The 19,314-nt window shown below is 40.4% G+C and overlaps 1 protein-coding gene across 2 annotated transcripts in view; it reads left to right on the forward strand.

Moving 5' to 3' along the window:
* The window catches only part of Mnat1 (MNAT1 component of CDK activating kinase), a 156,033-nt gene that overhangs the window by 131,778 nt on the left and 4,941 nt on the right, over positions 1-19,314 (forward strand). The gene's annotated exons all lie outside the window — the stretch shown is intronic.

Below are 19,314 nucleotides of genomic sequence, written 5' to 3' on the forward strand. Positions count from 1 at the left end.
AAGGTTGACCTCGTTGACCCCTAGTTTCCACATATGCAATTGTGATTACACAAACACACAGGGTAAGGGGGGGAGGGAGAAAGGAGAGAGGGGGTTGCTTAAAAAAATGTATCTGTCTTCTAGTTACAATGGGGTCTACTTGAGACTGATTTTTACAAAGGGTTTTGGAGTCTGGAGAGATGACTGAGAGTGGTTAAGAACTCCTGCTATTCCTCCAGAGGATTTGGATTCAGTGCGGGCGGGCCCTAACTACCTATGGCTGCAGTTCCAGGCCATCTGACAGCTCCTGACCTTCACAGGCACCAGGAGTGCACATGGCGCACAGGAATAATACATGCAGGCAGAACACCCACATACACTTTTAAAGGTTTTATTTATCAGAAAGGTATGCTTTCTTGTTTGTAAAATTGATAGAATTTTTAAAAATAGAGCAAAATGCTAAATGAAAAATATTTATATAAGAAGTAGGCAGGTTTACTTTCTGTCACTTAGTTTGAAATCCCTTCCTGTGTTTCCTTCCTAGGAAACAATATCACTGTTCAGTCTTAACATTTTAGTTGCTTTTGTGGTCCTTTGGGGCTTTTTCCACCTTTTTCTTCCTTTGTCCCTGTGTTTTAGTTGAAGCAAGCCTTAGGTATGTTGATGCAGAGTAGAATTCAGTGATGCAGGCAGACAAGGGTCTTTAAACCAAAAGCTTATTGTATGGACTTTAACATGTAACAAATGAAGCCATCGTGCTCTGTAGAAAGTGGGCTTCAGTACAGAAACAGCATGTTATATTTGTCTTGGAGGGGGAGTGGAGCCCAGATCTGGGAGCTTTTAGAAGAAGTGGTGCCCAGAGTGCTCTAAACGATTTGGACATTGCCAGGTGCTAGGGAAGAAAGCCTGTCTAGCGTGAGAACAGCGTGCAGTAGCTCAGAAGCCTAATAGCAGGCCACATTCCAGGAGTGCAGAGTAATTGCTGGAGCATGAAGTATTCAAGGGATAAGAGAAAAGGAACGTTTGGGAAAGGCTGGAGAACCAGGTTTGCATTTAAGGGATTTCTGTGCCCTGCGGGAGGGTTTACGTCCATCTTAATACGCAGGTGACAGGGAGCTGACTCATAATGTTGAGCCAGGAGGATAGTGTGAAGTTACTCTTGTTGAGAGGAACCAGTGGCAGGTAGGGTATTTGGGCATGCATGTGACAAAACTGGACCAACGGATAGAATTACTGACCATGGATACTTGTGAAAAGTTTAAATCTAAACATGTTCCTCAGGTAGTAACTTGAGCTGCAAGACAAAAAGGATCCTTTCTTCTCTAATAAAGAGGTCCAGCCTGGGCTAAATGTCTCTTTGAAGCTGCCCTTCTTATTTCTTTGTACTTTAATAGTGCACTTGAAGATGGGAAGTTTTATTCTTTAGAGCTCTCATAAAATGTCATAAGTGATTTGTTATCCAAAATGAATTCACTCCCTGCAGAATAACAAGCATGCAGATACCACAGGCATTTTCCTTTCTAGGCCAAATTTTACGTGATAGAAGCATATTAAACCTTAGAGGACTAATACGTTATGTTCCCACTCTATTCCCATCACTGACTTATAGTTTATGTTTATGAATTGATTATTAGTAATATGGCAAAGTAGTTTTGTATTAGTGTTTGCATGTATGTAGGATTTTTTTAAAACCCCATTTCCTCCTTTCTCTAGTTTACTTTAGCTCACTAGTCAATGCATTGTTACTGACCAATATTGAAGGGCTTTGATACAGCTGCTTTCTGTAAACCACTATGGGATGCATTAAAATTGTGTATCTGGGGGCTGGGGATTTAGCTCAGTGGTAGAGCGCTTACCTAGGAAGCGCAAGGCCCTGGGTTCGGTCCCCAGCTCCGAAAAAAAGAACCAAAAAAAAAAAAAAATTGTGTATCTGATTTAGGCTTGAATCTTAACTCATGGGTTTTGTTTTATGAATCAGTTGATTTTTTTATATGAAATAGGAATTAAATTTCATTACATTTCAACTCACAAGTAAAATTGAGAGTCTAACCTAAGGCATAAAGTGACATGTTTTAAAGCACACAAGACTCCTGATGTCTTTCAGGATGGCATGGCACTTCAAATGAATGCCCCCAGTGTCTTCTCCTCAGAAGATCATTGTTCTTTTTAGGACAGCCCTCCTTCAAACCACTCTCCCTTTTTGGGTTCTCAGAATTGCAATTGTTTCTTTTGTTCTACATGGCAATGCCCCTGCTGCCACCATGGGTCACATTAAACTGTTAATGGTTTCATAAGAATTGTCTCCCATAATCTCCCATTGTGTTGAATACTTGGGCCCCAGCAGTGGTAATATTTTGGGAAGAGGTGGGAACTTGAGGAGCTGGTGCCTAGTCAGAGGAAGTAGGTTCCTAGAATATGCCCTTTGAAGGTTATATACTTTGTCCCTTGTCCCTAGACCCTTCCTTGCTCTCTGATTCTGTGCATCTTAGGGTGAACCTTCTGCACCCCCATGGGCTGTGATGCTCTGCTTAGCATCAGGTCTAGGAGCAAGAAGCTGAATGTCTTAGGGTTTCTATTCCTGCACAAACTTCATGACCAAGAAGCCAGTTGGGGAGGAAAGGGTTATTCACCTTACACTTCCACATTGCTGTTCATCACCAAAGGAAGTCAGGACTGGAACTCAAGCAGGTCAGGAAGCAGGAGCCGATGCAGAAGCCATGGAGGGATGTTACTTACTGGCTTGCTTCCCCTGATTTGCTTAGCTTGCTCTCTTATAGAACCCAGGGCCACCAGCCCAGGGACGGCACCACCCACAATGGGTCCTCCCGCCTTAATCACTAGTTGAGAAAATGCCTTACAGCTGGGTCTCATGGAGGCATTTCCTCAAGGGCATTTCTCCTTTCTCTGTGATAACTCCAGCTTGTGTCAAGTTGACACACAACACCAGCCAGTACACTGAGTGACCATGAGCTACATTTAGAGCTTTGTCAGTGCTGAGAAAACTACACTGCCCTTTGAGTTTCTCTGTATCTTTACTTATTTTTCTTTCTAAATTAACCTCCCTTCTTTGATTTGGGAGCTTAGCTGGTACATGATCCAGGACTTAAGTTAGTGCTGTCTTTACTCTTATTTTGCTTTTCATCTTGGGCTTAACCCAGTTATAACAGTTAAGTTCTTTCTCACCCTATCCTTATGTTTTGTCCTGTTATCCAGTGCTTTTTCCTGAGATAATGTATTCTTAAGCAAGTACCTCAAGTTTTATTTCATTGTAATAATATTTTTTAAATGTATCATTTTTTAGCCTTAAAGTGTGAAATGTGCTGAAAGGATTCTGAACTCCTCATGTATTTACACTGTGTGTTTTAAGTAATATATTAAGGGTGATATTCATGTATCTCAGTTATACACATTTATAAACAAACTTTGAGGCTGAAGATGGCTCAGCAGGTAAGAGTGCTCACTACTCTTCCAGATGATTTGAGTTCAGTTCCTAGCACCTACATGAGACAGCTACCAGCCGTCTGTAACTCTGGTTCCAGGGGGTTCCTGGCCTCTATAGGCACATGAGTACACATAGTCCTAGTAAACACATACCCAATCTCATACAAAGTTTTAAAAGTATAAACTCACTGCATTCTAGGACAGTTGCAGGCTATACAGTCACCATGGTAAGACTTTCCTCCAGTCTTTTGCCTCCTAGTCCCTAGGAGCAGCCAGCTTGCCTCTGTCAGTATGGATTACCCATTGTTCTGAATGGTTAATATACATATAGTACGCACCCCTTTGTGTCTCCCAACTCACGTAGCATCATTTTTGAGGCCAAGAACTCCATTTTTTAATATCGAATGATATTTATTTGTATGAATATGATGTAATTTATCGATCTATTATGTTACCCATTGGCATTTGACTGTTTATACCTGTAGTGTACTTTGACAAACACTGCTATAAATGTGCTCACTCATAGTTATTCCAGATATTTCACTTCTGCTGCTATATGCTGAGAAGAAAAATTTTAAGATCATTATAATTCAAAGTTTTTCAATTTTGTTGACTGCTTCTCTCTCCTCTCCTCTCTTCTCCTCTCTCTCTCTCTCTCTCTCTCTCTCTCTCTCCCTCTCTCTCTCTCTCTCTCTCTCTCTCTCTCTCTCTCTCTCTCTCTCTCTCTCTCTCTCGACAGGCTTTCTCTGTGTAGCCCTGGCTGTCCTGGAACTTGCTCTGTAGACCAAGCTGACCTCAAACTCATAGAGATCCACCTACCTCTGCCCCACAAGTGCTGGGATTAAAGGTGCACACCACTACTCCCTGACAAGAGTATGTTTTTAAGCATCCACATATTCATGAGTTTTCTGTTATTAATTTCTAGTTTCATTCATCGTGATCGAAAAATATGCCTTGTATGAAGTCAGTCTTATTTTGTGACCTTACATATGCTGTTTCTTAGAGAGTGGGCCATAAGTTCATGAGAAGTATGCCCTCTCCCAGGCTCACCTTCCATGCTTTATTGATGGTAATCTGCTCTGCAGCTGGCCACACACTGCCAGGGAGATATGAGGCAGTGGCAAACAGAACACCAGACAGCTTCTCTCCCAGGCTAAAGTGCCCTTCCTTTCCTTGGTTCAGCTTCACGTGGTCACTATAAACAGTCCTCATTTTCAGAGTGCTAAGCCTCTATGCTTGCCTGGCTTTCAGTGTTACTTTGAGATGATGGGAGCTTGGAGCCTCCTTCACCATTTTTCTGAGATGGCTAGTCTCCCTTCAAATTATTTTATTTTGGTAAGACCACTTGGCATGCAATTTACTTGTTTGATGAGTTTTTAAAGAGATTCTAACTGAGATTTTTGTTGTCTACAGGTGTGATCTCTTAAACTTGTTTAACTAAAACTCTATGCCCATTTTCTAGCTATTTTCCATCTCCTTTGTATTTTATATACATGCATCTGTGCACTGCAGGCATATCACAACATATTTATGGAGGTCAGAGGACAGCATGTGGGAGTCGGCTCCCTTCTCCCATCTCCCATCATCTGTGGTCCTTAGGCTTGGTCACAAGAGCATTTACTCCCTGATTTGTCCTTCTGGTCCCTTAATTAATCACTTTTATAGTCGTGTGTGTGTGTGTGTGTGTGTGTGTGTGTGCTCTAATCAAACTATACATTATGTATAGTTTGACCCAGGCTTCTGTTAGCCTCTCCCTGTCATCAGAGGTGACAGAATCTTAAGCAAATCATTGTTGACTTTTGGCTTGTAATTGAAAATATTTCCCTTTACTCCTTTCATCAATTTCTGGATTCTTTTTTTTTTTTTTCAGAGCTGGGGACCGAACCCAGGGCCTTGCGCTTCCTAGGCAAGCGCTCTACCACTGAGCTAAATCCCCAACCCCTTGATTTCTGGATTCTTATCAAGGTCAAACAAGAACGTGCATAGGAAAATATTTTGTAACTCTAACCTAATGATCTAATCTTTCTGTATACCTTACCAGTGTCCTGTATTTGTTTGTTAATTAAGTACTCGTGAGTTACTGATAGCTGTAAGTAGTAGTAAGATGACTGTCCGCTTTCTGAACCTGTTCTCCGTCTTCCACATATTATTTCTGCATATTTTGGGGGAATTACTACAGTGTAAAATGACTGCCTCAAGCAAAGAGTTCCAAAAAGAGAACAAACCAGGGGTAAGGCTACATCATTAAATAATTTTCAGTCTCTTGCAGTTAACATTACTAATTGTAGTCTTGAACTTATTATCCCTATAATATTAAAATGTACATTTATTTAAAAGTCCACTTTCTGTCTTAAAAATGATGTTTCTGTTATCTTTATACATATGTAAATTTCCTTTTTCTTGGAACAAGACCCAAGGTTGTTCTGTCAGCTGTTTGAACATGTAGTTCTTTTATTGGAAAACACAGTGGTAATAGAGAAAGAGGTTAGTCACATTTGTGTGTAATTACTTTCTATTATACTGTATTGTTGCTTTTGTAATTACTTTGCAAATTAAAGATATGAAATACTATACAGAAAAATAGATCCCTGTGTATATTAAGCCCTATGGACAGCTTAAGCCCTGCTAGGCCTAGTTAGTGTCTCCATGTGTATCTTAGGCAGTGCTGAGACATAGCATGGAGTTATCACTGTTCTGTAGCCACCAACACCTCACTATCTGATTGTTTTAATCGTTGCTATTTATAGAAATTCAAAATTATTCCAGATATGCTTGGCCAACTACCTTCTTATATGGCTATCCCAACCCAGTTTTAATATATTAGATTTCAGAGATAAGGATATTAAAAACCATGTTCATAACACACATTTTAAAAAATGTATTTATTTATTATTTGTATGTGAGGGCATCGTGGGTGTGCCCATGCCATGGCACACCTGTTCAAGTCTTAGGACAAGTTTCCGCCTGGTTGATACAGTGTCCCTCTTGCCCCTGATGTTATGCTGCTTATGTGTACATCAGGGTGATTCTTCCTAGGCATGGCTGTCCAACCCCCATCTTGCTGTCAGAATGCTGGGATCATATACATAGAAAGAATCTCACTGTGTAGCCTGGATGGCCTAAAACTTGCCACATAGACCCAGGTGTCCTTGAACACAGATCTGTCTCCCTCTGTCTGCTGAGTGGTGGGATCAAAGGCGCTCATCTCTCCATCAGGCCCTGCGTCTGGGGATCCAGCTCATGTCATCGGACTTTCTATAGTCAGTGCTTTCACTCCAGGCCAAGCCCATGTTCTTATTTCATGTGTTATACTTAATTTTTACATCTCTCTACTGTGTGCAAGTGTACGTGGCATGCATATATTATTTGAGTGTATGTGCTTATACGTGTGCACACTTGTGTACATGATGCATTGTATGTGTGGTTATAGGACAACTTATGGGAGTTGGTTCTCTCTGTTCCTTGCAGGACTTGAAGTCAGTCATCAAGTGTGGTGGTGGTGGGCATCCTTACATGGAGCCACCTTTCTGACCCCATTTGTTATGGTCTTTATTTGCTGGCCCCAGTGTAGTTGTTGAAATAATAATAAGCATAGTCATTTATTACAGTGTTCACAGCGGATTTGTGTTTTGAGGTTTAATCTGAAAATTGTCTTGTGATTTTGTCACTCAGAGCCAGAATGTGAAATACATATAGAAAAATGCATCAGGTAGCAGGATGTTTCAGTGGACAGGAAGGTTGATTGAGGCATGTTAATGTTTTAAAATTACTAAAGGTGATAGATATAATACCTTGTTTAGATATATCTGGGATGCCTAGTTAAACTAGTGAAAATCTATGTCTGTTTTTTACTTGGCAGAATACATTGATTTGTTCCACTAAAATAAGTCAAAAAAGTTCTAGTAAGCAGGCACTTTAATTTACATTTTTATAACTCACAGTTTTCTATGAAATTATCTCTGAGTTTTTACTGTACTGAAAATGGCCACATATCATTTTGTAGAAAAGTGAATGATGGTGGCTCCAGGGAGGTTTCCTGGAAACAACTTTTACAGAGATTTAAACCTTTGTTCACCCCGAGAAAATAATGCTTAGAAAATTCTTACTGTAAGTATGATTGTAGCAGTTTCCCAAAGCCAATAAAATAAATAAATGGTCAGCTAATGAAAAATTCACTTGCTGCAATTAAGAGAGGCCGTGACTCAGCAGCTGTCCCAGGGCCCCGCCCAAGTGCTCTCAATGAAGTCAGCACACTTTCACTTCTTGAACACGGTAAACTTTAAGAACAGGAGTATTTTTCAGCCCACAGCTCCTTACTCTGTTTAGAACGTTTTTGCGATTTTTTGTTTGGTTGGTTTTTTTGAGAGATGAGTAGCAGTCCCTGGAAATTCTTGGTTTTCTTAAAGACATGATGTCATTTAGCCCAGGCTGGCCTCCAACCCACTCTGTAATCCTCTTATCCTTAAACTTCTGCTCCTGATGTCACAGTCTCCTGCCTCAGTCTCCCAGGAGCTGGGATTGCAGGCATGAAGCTGATGTCATTCATCCACTCAGTCTGTAGTGGACCGTAGAAACGTCACTATGGTAGAGAGGAACTGGGGAATTTTTATCTCAGTCCAGAGCTCTTTGTTAGGGAAAATAAAGACTTTATATGAAAAATTCTAGAAAACTGTATTTTCCTTGTTTTATTTAGATGGCGTTACCATCAGGTTTCTTATATGTAGCTTTTATTAAGATATTTTCCCTCTATTACTTCTCTCTCTCTCTCTCTCTCTCTCTCTCCCTCTCCCTCTCCCTCTCCCTCTCCCTCTCCCTCTCCCTCCCTCCCTCCCTCCCTCCTTGACTTTTATCATAAAGATATGTTGGATTTTGTCAAAGGCCTTTTCAGCATCTAAGAAAGCTGATCATGTGATTGTTGTCTTTAAGTCCATTCTTGTGGATTACTCCATTTATTGACCTGAGTATGTTGGGTCATCCTTGCATCTCCTGGATAAAGCCAAGTTGATAATGGTAGGTAATCTTTTAAATGTATAACCGTATTCTGACTGTGGAATATTTTATTGGACATTTTGAATCTGTGGTCATTGAGGATATTGGCCTGTGGCTTTCTTCTCTTGTCCTGGTTTGGGACTAGTGTGATTCCACTAGGAGTTTGTGGCTGCTCCTTCTGTTTCTCTCTTTTGAGTGGTTTAAGAGGGACTCACTGTAGATCTGTGAAAGTCTGGTAGAATTCTCCCGTGACTCCATCTGGCCCTGGAGTTGGTACTTGGAGGCTTTATCTTCTCCTTTCAGTCCCCCCATTTGTTATGCGTTTCTTAGGGTTGTTGATAGCTTCTTGATCTAATTTTTTGTGGTTTGGCAGAATCTAGAAATTTGTCCATTTCTTTTCCAACTTAAAAGAGTACAGATTTTTAAAATATTCCTTTATAATATCCGAATTTCATTGCTGTCTGTTAAATGTTTCTCTGTTCATTTCTGGTTCTGTCCATTTGAGTCCTCTCTTTCTTTTGGCCAGTGGGGCCAAAAGTCTGTCATTGCTGTTTATGTCCTTGAAGACCCAGCTCTAGAGTTGTTGGTTCTGTGATTTTTGTTTTCTTCCTACTTCGTGTATTTCAGTTCTGGTTTTTATTATTTATTGGTGTCTACTAGGTTGTGGTTTTGTTTGTCCTTGTTTTTCCAGATTTTTGAATTGTACCATTAAATCATTCATTTGTGCCCTGTTTTTTTTTTTTTTGTTTGTTTTTTGTTTTTTGGTTCTTTTTTTTTTCGGAGCTGGGGATCGAACCCAGGGCCTTGCGCTTCCTAGGCAAGCGCTCTACCACTGAGCTAAATCCCCAACCCCCCCCTGTTTTTTTTAAATGTAGATACTTACAGCTGTAAATTTCCCTAGTGTGGCTATATTCATTGCGTAGTCTTTGGTTAAAGGTTTTGTTATGTGGCGTTTCCACTGTTCACTATTTTTGTCCCAGGAAAATTTTAATATTTCTTGATTTCTTTTTTGACCTATTCATCATTCAGTAATGAACTGCATAATCTTTGTGAGTGTACACTTCCTGGAGTTTTTTGTTTGTTTGTTTGTTTTGGTTTGGTTTTTGTTTTTTTTTTTTTTTTTGCTGTCCATTTTTGTTTTAATATGTTATGGTCAGATAGAATACCAGAGGTTATTTCAATTTTTCTGAATTTATAAAGACGTTTTGTGTCCTAGGATGTTGTCTACTTTAGACAAGCTTCTATGTGCTGTTGAGTAGAATGTATACTCTGGCGTTTAGCTTGAATATTGTGTAACCTGTTAAGTCCCTTTAGAGTACAGTGCCTCTTAATTCTGATGATTCTCTGTTTATTTTTTGTCTATTGGAGAAAATAGGGTATTGAAATCATCTTCTGTTAGTGGATTTATGTTAATCTGTGTCTTTAATTCCACTAGTATACTTTATATGAAGTTGGGCATGCCAGAATTTGGTAAATATATGTTCGGGATAGTAATGTCTTTTTGGCTAATTGTTCTCTTTATTAGAATAAAGTATCCTTTTATATCTTTACTGTTAAATTTAAAATTTGAAAGTCATTTGGTCAACTATTGGGACTGCACGCCTGCTTACTTCCTGGGTTTGATTGAAGTACTTTTGTCTATCCTTACACTCTAGGATGGAGAGCCTGTATCTCTTGTAGACTACAGATAGGTGGATTTTATTTCTTAATTCACTCAGCTGTCTGTGTGTCTCTTGATTGGAGAATTGGCACTGTTTATATTTAAAGTTATTATTGAAAGGTGTTTATTGATTACAGTAATTGTGTTGTTGAATATTGATGGTGTTTACACTCTCAGTGGTATTTAGGGTTTGAGTAATTATAGTTTCTTTTCGACAGCTTCATGGCAATATTCATTCTTCTTTTCAACCCAAAATAGTGCTTCCTGTATTTTCTTTAGGTTTGATCTGTTGGATGTAGATTATATTATAGGAAGTTTTTTCTTTCTCCTTCAAGTGTGGCATATAGCATTTCTGGGAACATTACTCTTTGTTGGCTGTCATGGCCTTTTAGGACTTGGAATGCATTTCTCCCGGCTCTCTGGCTTTCCAAGTTTCCACTGATAAATCAGCTGTTCTTCTGAAGGGTTTCCCTTTATATGTGGCTTGTGTGTTTTCTCTTCCAGCTTTCAGTACTCTTCTTTTGTTCTGTATGCTTAGTGTTTTAACTGTGGATAATGCTGCAGGGAACTTCTTTCCTTTCTGCTCTTGTCTGCCGCTGTACTTTTGTGTCTGTGCATGTCTTTTCATAGTTTGGGGAAAGTTTCTTCTGTACCTATCCTGCAGTTAGAAGGCTTGGTCTTTTATGGTGTCCAACATCTCTTGCATGTTCCTTTTCTGTGTTTTAAAAATTTGTTTCATGTTCTTTATTTGTTTTGGCTTTAGATCCTCTGCTTTATCTTTGAGTTCTTGAATTCTGTCTTCTGCTTGATTCATCCTACTTATAACAGTTTCCCTTGAGTTTTCTAGTTGTGTAATCCAGTTTTTAATTCTATCTTTATTTCTGTCCACTTCAGTGTTTTTGATTTCTTTGTTGAACTTCATTTTCAGATCCTGTACTGTCTTCATTTATCTCCATCAGACTTCCTTCAAGCATCTTGAGCATCACTGAGGTGTTGTTTAGTCTCTTTTAGTTCATTGAGCTGTTTCTTGGTGTCTTCTTTAAACTCCCTGAATTTTTTGATAAGATTTATGATCATTCTCTTAAATTCTGTGTCCTGTGCTCATCTAGGTAATTCTCATTGGTGAGTATTTCTATAGGACTGATGGATTGGGCTGGGGAAAGGGTTGGTTTTTATATTGTTTGTACTTTTGCTAGGAGATATGGGCATGTGGACCTCTTCTGTTAGTTCCATGTCGTTGTGGAATGAGCAAGTTGAGATAGAGCACAGGATGGGGAGGCCAGTTTGGGCTCAGACATTAGATATAGCTGAGGCATAATAAAATCAGATGGGCCCAGAAGGTGGGTTGGCATAAAGGATGTGTGTCCTGGTCTAAGCCTGGAGTTTGGCCGTAGGTTTATGAGAGAGCAGAATCAGGTAGCCTCACCAGCCCAGATGGACCATGGCCAAGGATATGCAGGGTCTGGCTGAGCAGGGAGGTTGGATGCCAGGTTGAAGGGACCTGTAGATTGTGAGCAAACAAGGAGGGTCCTGATGGAAGCCTAGCTTTTGGGGGCAGTGCAACAGAGGTGGTCAGATGGGGCATTGAACTGGGATCTGAGCTTGTGGGGGACACTTGAAAGAGTACAAAGAGGGAGGGAACAGGCACACTCACCCAGCTAGCCCATGGTAAAGTGTATAGGGGCTAGCTGGGCAGAAGGCCTTTCTTTCAAAAACAGAATTCAAGGAAATAATAAGGTTCTTAGTTTTTCCTTTAACCTTTAGAGTAATAAAATAAAGAATGTACCTTATATTGAAGCACATTCTGTAAAATCAAATTTTAAAACTCATAATTTGGATGGTGTTCTAGTTTGCTTTCTGTCGATGTGATAATGATCACGAAAATCAGTTTGGAGAGGAAATATCTTTAATTTTTTTCAAAACCTATTTTAATGAAGGTTCTTAAAATGCTTTAACCTCCCTTGTAGGCCACCAAAGATAGTGGAAAAGAAGAGATATGGGGAAGTACGCATGTTTAGAAAGGTTCTTTGGAGCAGCTCCCATCTGTGTTGTCTGGAAATCGGCATTTCGGTTCATAGGTTAACAGTGGCAGCTCAACCCACTCACAAACACATCATGGATACACCAACAGTCCAGTTCGATAGTCGGGATAGCAGACACAGATCAGCATGGTGGCACTACCTAGCAGAGATGGCCAGGCCTCAGCCTCCACACAAGTCAGCAGGAGGGACCAGGGCCAACAGGGAAACCAGGAGAAGTTCTCTGCTGGGCCTCTTTTAGTGAAGCAAAGATCAGGGATGATGTGAGACCAACAAGCTTTGTACAGCTAGCTCTGTAAGCAAACTTAGGTCAGCCTCTGTCACTCCATAGATTCCTTTTCCTACACCTTCCAACATCATGTGTTCTCCACGGGTCTTGCATCACTACATGTGCCTGTCTCACCAGACATCACTCTGCCAATGAGTCCTAGTCAGAGGAAGCAGCAAGAAACTGCAGCACATCACCAGAAGGGTTTTGGTGCATTTCTGTCTATGGAGTCCCGACAAGTGCAGCTCAACTACACAATATAAGTTGGGCCAATACATGGATGTCCTTGGCAAAGAATCCTTCCATCACGTGTCCTTTCATGTGCTTGCTTTAGCAGAGCATCCTTTCTCCTGTGTCAGCTTCAGCTAAACGTTTCTACATGTGTTTGCCCCAGGAAAACACTGTCCAACTGACTTTCCAAAAACCCCTAAGTTTCCACTTAAAGGAGAAGGTTTACTTCACCGAGAAGGTTTACTTCACCTTCCATCACGTCCATCATGAAGGATATTTAGATAGAGCACAAGTACAGTGCAGGAACCAGAAGGCAGGACTCGAAACAGATTCAGTGGAGAAGGGAAGCTGCTTACTAGTGTGTCCCCTAGGGCTCACTCAGCCTGCTTTCCTATCCAACCCAGGACCACCTGCCCAGGGATGGCACCACCCATAATGGACTGTGCCCTCCTACATGAAGAAAATGCCCCACAAACTTGCCTACACTAAGCTGAAGGAGGTGTTTTTCTTAGTTGAGGTTCCTCTGCCAAGATGAGTCTCGCTTGTGTCAAGTTGATAAAAAGAACCAGCACAAATGGAAAAGTTGCATGGAACTTATTAGAGTGTGCTTTAAAAATGATATTATAGTAACATATGCATGGCTTCAAGGCATTGCCAGAAAAATGTAATCTGGAAACAAAATGGAGTACTAAAAAAATGGCATAATTTTTAAAATATGAGGAAAATATTTACACATGAAAGTTTTGGTTCAAATGATATTTAGCCAATTAAGTGACTGGTCTGTTTACACACCGAGCTCCAGCAAAGGCTCATTTTGGGCTGTTGCTTGCATTAGCACATTATGTCTGATAATGGGTATAGACTTTTTCCTTTTCCCCCAAGTGATGTTGTGGTTTTACTTTTGGAAGAGTGCGGGTTTTCTGTGTGCGTAAGTTTCAAGCTGTGTCTTCATAAGACAGCCGTGTTTAAACTCTCTATGCACTATGTCCTGCTTTCCCCATTATCAGTGCTGTTTCGGGTTAGCTGCTTTAGCAGCTTGTCTCTCCTCACTGAAATAGGATGTTTCAGAGTTAAGAGTAAGCACCATTTATTTATTTTATTTTTTGCTTGACGGTGCTTCTCCTTGTTTTCCTTTGTCTTATCTAAGTTGTTGTCATGGTAATGATTCCAGCGCATGAAACAGAGCTTTAAGGAGAGGATGCTCTGAATGGCACCATGTATGCCTTGGACTGTGCCCAGCCCTGCTGTCCTTCTTTCATCGGTGTTAACAGCCTACCGTGCACTTTTTTTAGCTTAAAAATTTGTTTTTTTAACACAGCAAGTTCAGCTTACATGACAAATTACATTTAAACCTAAAGGGTATTTCAAACACACACATTTAAGAAAATGTTTTGAAGAAAGTAATTTTTGCACTATATTCTCCCCTACTGAATGTCTTTTTCTGGGCATTCCCTGATTTCCAGAACCCTGCCTGTCTTCTTTAGTGTGATGGACAGCCTGTCGTTCTCCAAGTCCTCTTTCCTCTGGCCTCACAGTTTGTGGTGATAATTGGTTTTTTACCCTATTGTTTTAATCGATAGCTGTTATCATGGCCATACTTTGTCTTCATCTTTGCTAACCAATGCCCTGATGTGTTATTTTAAATTCTAGCTAAAAAACATCCTAGTGCATACAATGTATTTTGCTCGTTTCACCCCTGCCCTATCTCCTCCATATCCACTCCCCTAGTTCCCTTCTCTCAACGTCATGACCCCCTGACTCCAATTTCTGCTGCCTGTGGGTGTGGGATCATCAACTGAGCATGGTCTGTCTACCAGGGCCATACTCTTAAAACAATCACTTCAACCCACAGACACACCATTAGCAGCCATCAGCTGTCGTGAGCTCATCCTCTACACTTACCAGTCATGAGTGTCTGTGTTAACCACCATGCACTGTACAAAGAAACTTCTCAGATGAGGGCCAAGAAGTTTACTACTAATCTATGAATATAAACATATGCATTTATATGGTAGTTTTATACAATATGCATTTAGCAAAATATTAATAGTAGATTCACCCTTGAGGCTTGTGGCTCCCTAGTCATGGATTCATGGTGTAATGGTACCAGGTGTCTGTTTCTTTCTGTGGAGTAGACCTTAAATCAAATCAGAAAATAGTTGTTTACTCTCATAACATTCATGCTACTCTTATGCCATGAGGGTAACTATCTATATGGCCATTATTGTAGTTCTTATGGTTCACAATTGGATAAGATGGTTTAATAACTACCACCACCACCACCACCCCACATCCCCCCCACCTCACCCCTGAATGCATATGGTACCCCTGGCATTAGGAAAGCCAGCTAGCACTGAGGAATCTTTGTAGTCATTTCCAGTTGATTTTTTTTTTTAATAAACAAAGTGTCTGACATCTTCAGCAATAAGAACTTGCCATAAAGTTCTGGTGTGCAACCAAGAGCAATGATTACTGAATTCTTTGGAGGGCAGTTCTGGAACACCCTAGATCAACAATTTGAAAAGTATTCCAAATCTGGCACTGGGCTTTTATCATAGTAATCCATGGCTTTGGGGAAGAAAATTTCCCTCTGTGTAGGGTAATTCCAATTGTGTGTGTGTGTGTGTGTGTGTGTGTGTGTGTGTGTGAGAGAGAGAGAGAGAGAGAGAGAGAGAGAGAGAGGGGGGGGGGGCAGACAGAGAGAGACAGAGGAATATGGAGATTCCATATTCCATATGATTATTTAAATATACTTAGCATTATCCTCCCCACCCCTGCTCTACTGTCCCGTCCAACTTAGCTCTCTTCCCTCTATTCCCCTTTCACCCAAATGAGAGTGTTGAGTGAGTGTCTGTCTTATTCTCAAGCAACTTCCTACTATGGGATGCATGACATTTACAAGTGATCATGAGCACAAGATAGAGACACCAAGCCTTGTGAGTTCAGAAGAGGAGAGTAGTTCTACCTAGACAGCACAGAAAGGTGTGGCTTGAAAGAGAGTATTTGAACGTTAGAATGCAGAGAGTAAATGAGAATGCTATACTCTGTCTGCCACCCAGAATTAGAGAATGCTGTCTCTACAAGGCTAAAGTTAGTGTCACGCCTCCTTCTGAAGAAAGCTTTACAAAGCTGTGCCTTGGACTTCTGTTTCTCTTGGTGTTTTTGTCACCAGGTAAGTTTCTCTGGAGTCACTCTTACCCCCTCGTCCTCTCTTCCTGTGGGGGTTAATGCCCTTGCTCAAGCCCCTCTTTAATGGTGCTTTCACACTCACTTTATTTCTTATCTTTGTTTTCAGTTCCTTTATATTCTGTGTCCTCTATCTATTTCAACTTGCTAATTCCCCTCTGTGGATAACCTGCTTAACCTGCCATTTGAGCTGCTTTTTTTTTTTTTTTTAAGATTTCCTATCGATTTTTTAATGACTTTGTTATCGTCCTTTTCTTGCCTTACGAGATCTATTTCTTCATCTCTTTTGACATTAAATACTCCTGCTCTTTCAGATTATTCTCTGACCTGCGGATCTGGTTGTTTATTTGCCATTCATATTCATTGCTTCTCTGTGCTTGTTTTTGTTTTTGTTGTTGTTGTTTGCTTGCTTGTTGTTGTTGTTTTTAATTTGACCATGAGTGACATTATTTTATTCTTTCTGTGATTCTTGTTTTAGTGGTGATAGTTCTCTATAGGCCTTTTGTGCGGATTCAAAGATCCATGTTTGCTTCTGCCAGGACTCTGTGAGCATCACGGGAATCTGGACTAGTTATTCTTAATCTCTTGGAGGGGAAGCGGCCGTTGTTGTTCTGTTTATTCCTGCCCTAGATGAGTTGTAAGCATTATTATAAGCTTCCTGTGGATGTCTCTGGGCTGAGTGTGTATTTCTATAGCAGGTTTCACAGAGTAGACAGGAGTTTAGAGAAATAGGTTATGTGCAGGGCCGAGGCCAGTTCCAGTTCCTTCCCTCATGCATGTCCGAGGGAAGCCTGTCTCCTGTCTCCATGTGGATAGTGAATCACTGGTACATAAAGTTTGCAAAGCCAAAGCCTCACTAGGAAAGAAGTTCAGCGCCCTTATTTTGACTTCTATGTGATTTCTAGTACCTAAAAGATTTCTTTTAAGATTATTTTACTTGGGGACTGGAGAGATGGTTAAAGCTTGTATTGCTTCTGCAGAGGACCATTGGTGGTGGCTCACAGCCACCTGTAACTCCAGTTCCAGGATTAACACCTTCTGGCACCTGTGGATCCTGCGCTCACGTGCTCCCCTTCACAATTTCAAACATTCTCTAAAGATGACTTGATTTGTTGTTGTTATAGTCATTTTCTGTGTGGGATAGGGGAGCTCATAGGGGAGCTTCTGTTACTTGTTCAGAATTGAATGGCTGACACATGGCTGTGATTTTGTTAGAGTAAAGTCGTTCTGTATGCATTCCAAGACGGAGACAACAGGAGTAAGGGTGTAGAAGAGGAAGTTATGAAGCTTAAACAGAGAAAAACAAAACTTCCTGATTGCCTTTGGCTTTACTTCAGGGTAATGGAGATGATTAATGGGAAAATATGTTTGGAAATGTGAACTGGCATCAAGTATCATAGCCCATGAATGGTAGGCTGAAGAGGTTGTAGCTGATCCTTTAGAGCCTGGAGCCAATTACTGTCTATTTCTGTAAGAGTCGGGGAGGTCTTTGTCCTGAGAATAATTGAGTAAGCATGGAAAGACTAAATGAGCACACTGAGTTGGTTCTGACACTGGTAGCCATAGTCCTTGACTGACGACAAAGGCCTAGTGTGGTTCTACACACCTGTAACCCAGTGATGGGAAGCTGAGACAGGAGATCCTGAGTTTCAGACCAGCATGGGCTGCATAGTGAATCCAGCTATTCTGGGCTACATGTCAAAGAGTATAGAACAAAACAAAAAAGGCAGCATAAGCAATGAAACAAAGATCTCAACATAAACAAGAAAGCAAAAAACAGTCAAGATCTGAAATAAGATGCATTGTAGCAGTGAAGCGATATGTGGGAAGGAGAAGCAGTCATGATGCCAATGAGGTAGGAACTTCACCTTGGGAATAAAGTGTGCAGAAGTGTTGGCTCAGACAGTGTGGGACCCATGAGGTCTGGTACAATGTAGCAAAGTTTTGATGGCTTATGATAGAGCATGTATGGGCTGGAGAGATGGCTCAGTGGTTAAGAGCACCCGACCGCTCTTCCAGAGGTCATGAGTTCAATTCCCAGCAACCACATGGTGGCTCACAACCATCTGTAAAGAGATCCGATGCCCTCTTCTGGTGTGTCTGAAGACAGCTACAGTGTACTTATATATAATAAATAAATGATAGAGCATGTATAACCTTCCTTATATAATATACAGATAGAATAATCTTTGTGCTCTCAAAAAGCAAAAATTAAAGATTTCTTTATTTATGTACACATCTATTTATTGGATCTTTTTTGTCTACAGTTTCAAATTGGAAAGCCTATATTAAAATTAGCCAAACGTAATAATTTGTTTTTTAAATAAATACCTTCTGATTTTGGTAAATACATTCAATATTTATCAAAAATCATTTGGTCTATTGGCTGTTGTGGATAGTGTTGAATTTATCCAAGTTTATATTATAGGGCCTATATTAAATGCTTTTCTGTTCCGAGGTAGGTTATAGAAGGAAGAATTTATTTGGCTCATGGCTCCGGAGGGATAAGAGTTTATCATGGTGGGGTTGCACAACAGCAAGAAGCAGGTGACTGAGAGATCAGATTCTCTCAGCTCAAACAACCTCAAGGAGGGAGCAACCAGGAAGTGTGTCAAGTATATGAAGTCTGAAAGCTCATTCCTAATGGTATATTTTCTCCTGAAGGATGACTCTCCCAACAACTTCCCCCAAAACAGTGCCATTAACCGGGGACCAAGAATTCAAATACAGTGGGGAGCAGTATGCATTCAAAACATCACAGTGCTCAATTCTTAAGATATTCTTATCTTAGTATCTATTATATATGCAGAATCTATCCTTCGAGGCCTATCAGTAGGGATATCCAACACTGCCACATGGTATCGTTCATAGAATGCATACATATTTAAATAGCTAGGGTTCTCTAGTCCTTGGTTTATACTCAGATCAAGGAAACATTACTTGCATTACACATTTATGAATTTACAGTGATAACTTCTTTATCCTACAATGCTTAGTATAGCTCTGAGGAGCAATAGTAGTTTACTTCAGCTGATATTAGAATCTGTGTAATGGTCTGGAATGAGCAGTAAATCCTGGTGTGCCTGTGGATAGCATACAGTCTTGATTTCCAGATCCAAGCCTTGCTTTTGAGATTGCTTAGACATCTGGCATAATTGCTCCTTCTCCCAGAGCATGCTGGGGTAAATGTGAGACAGCTTTCCTGTTGAGCTCATTCGCCTGCATCCTTACCCACTGACTAGACCAATAAAGAGTGGCGTAGCCATGCATAGAAGTTAAGTTGTTTTGGTTGGTTGGCGTTCATGAAGCCATGTGTTTTTATAATCAAACTATCTGCAGAATTCTGGACAGCATTGGAATCATAGTAGCTTCCCCATCTATCTTTGCATATCCGTTCGTTCTTATTCTATTGTTGTGATTAGTTAGGCTAGCACATGTTAAATGATATATTTTAGCAATAGTCTGAGTACCTATTGTTGGTTATTGTTTTGTGAAGTGTTGCATGTGTGTCTGTGGGTGTA

This window comes from Rattus norvegicus, chromosome 6 (genome assembly GCF_036323735.1).
Source record: "Rattus norvegicus strain BN/NHsdMcwi chromosome 6, GRCr8, whole genome shotgun sequence".
Taxonomy (NCBI): domain Eukaryota; kingdom Metazoa; phylum Chordata; class Mammalia; order Rodentia; family Muridae; genus Rattus; species Rattus norvegicus.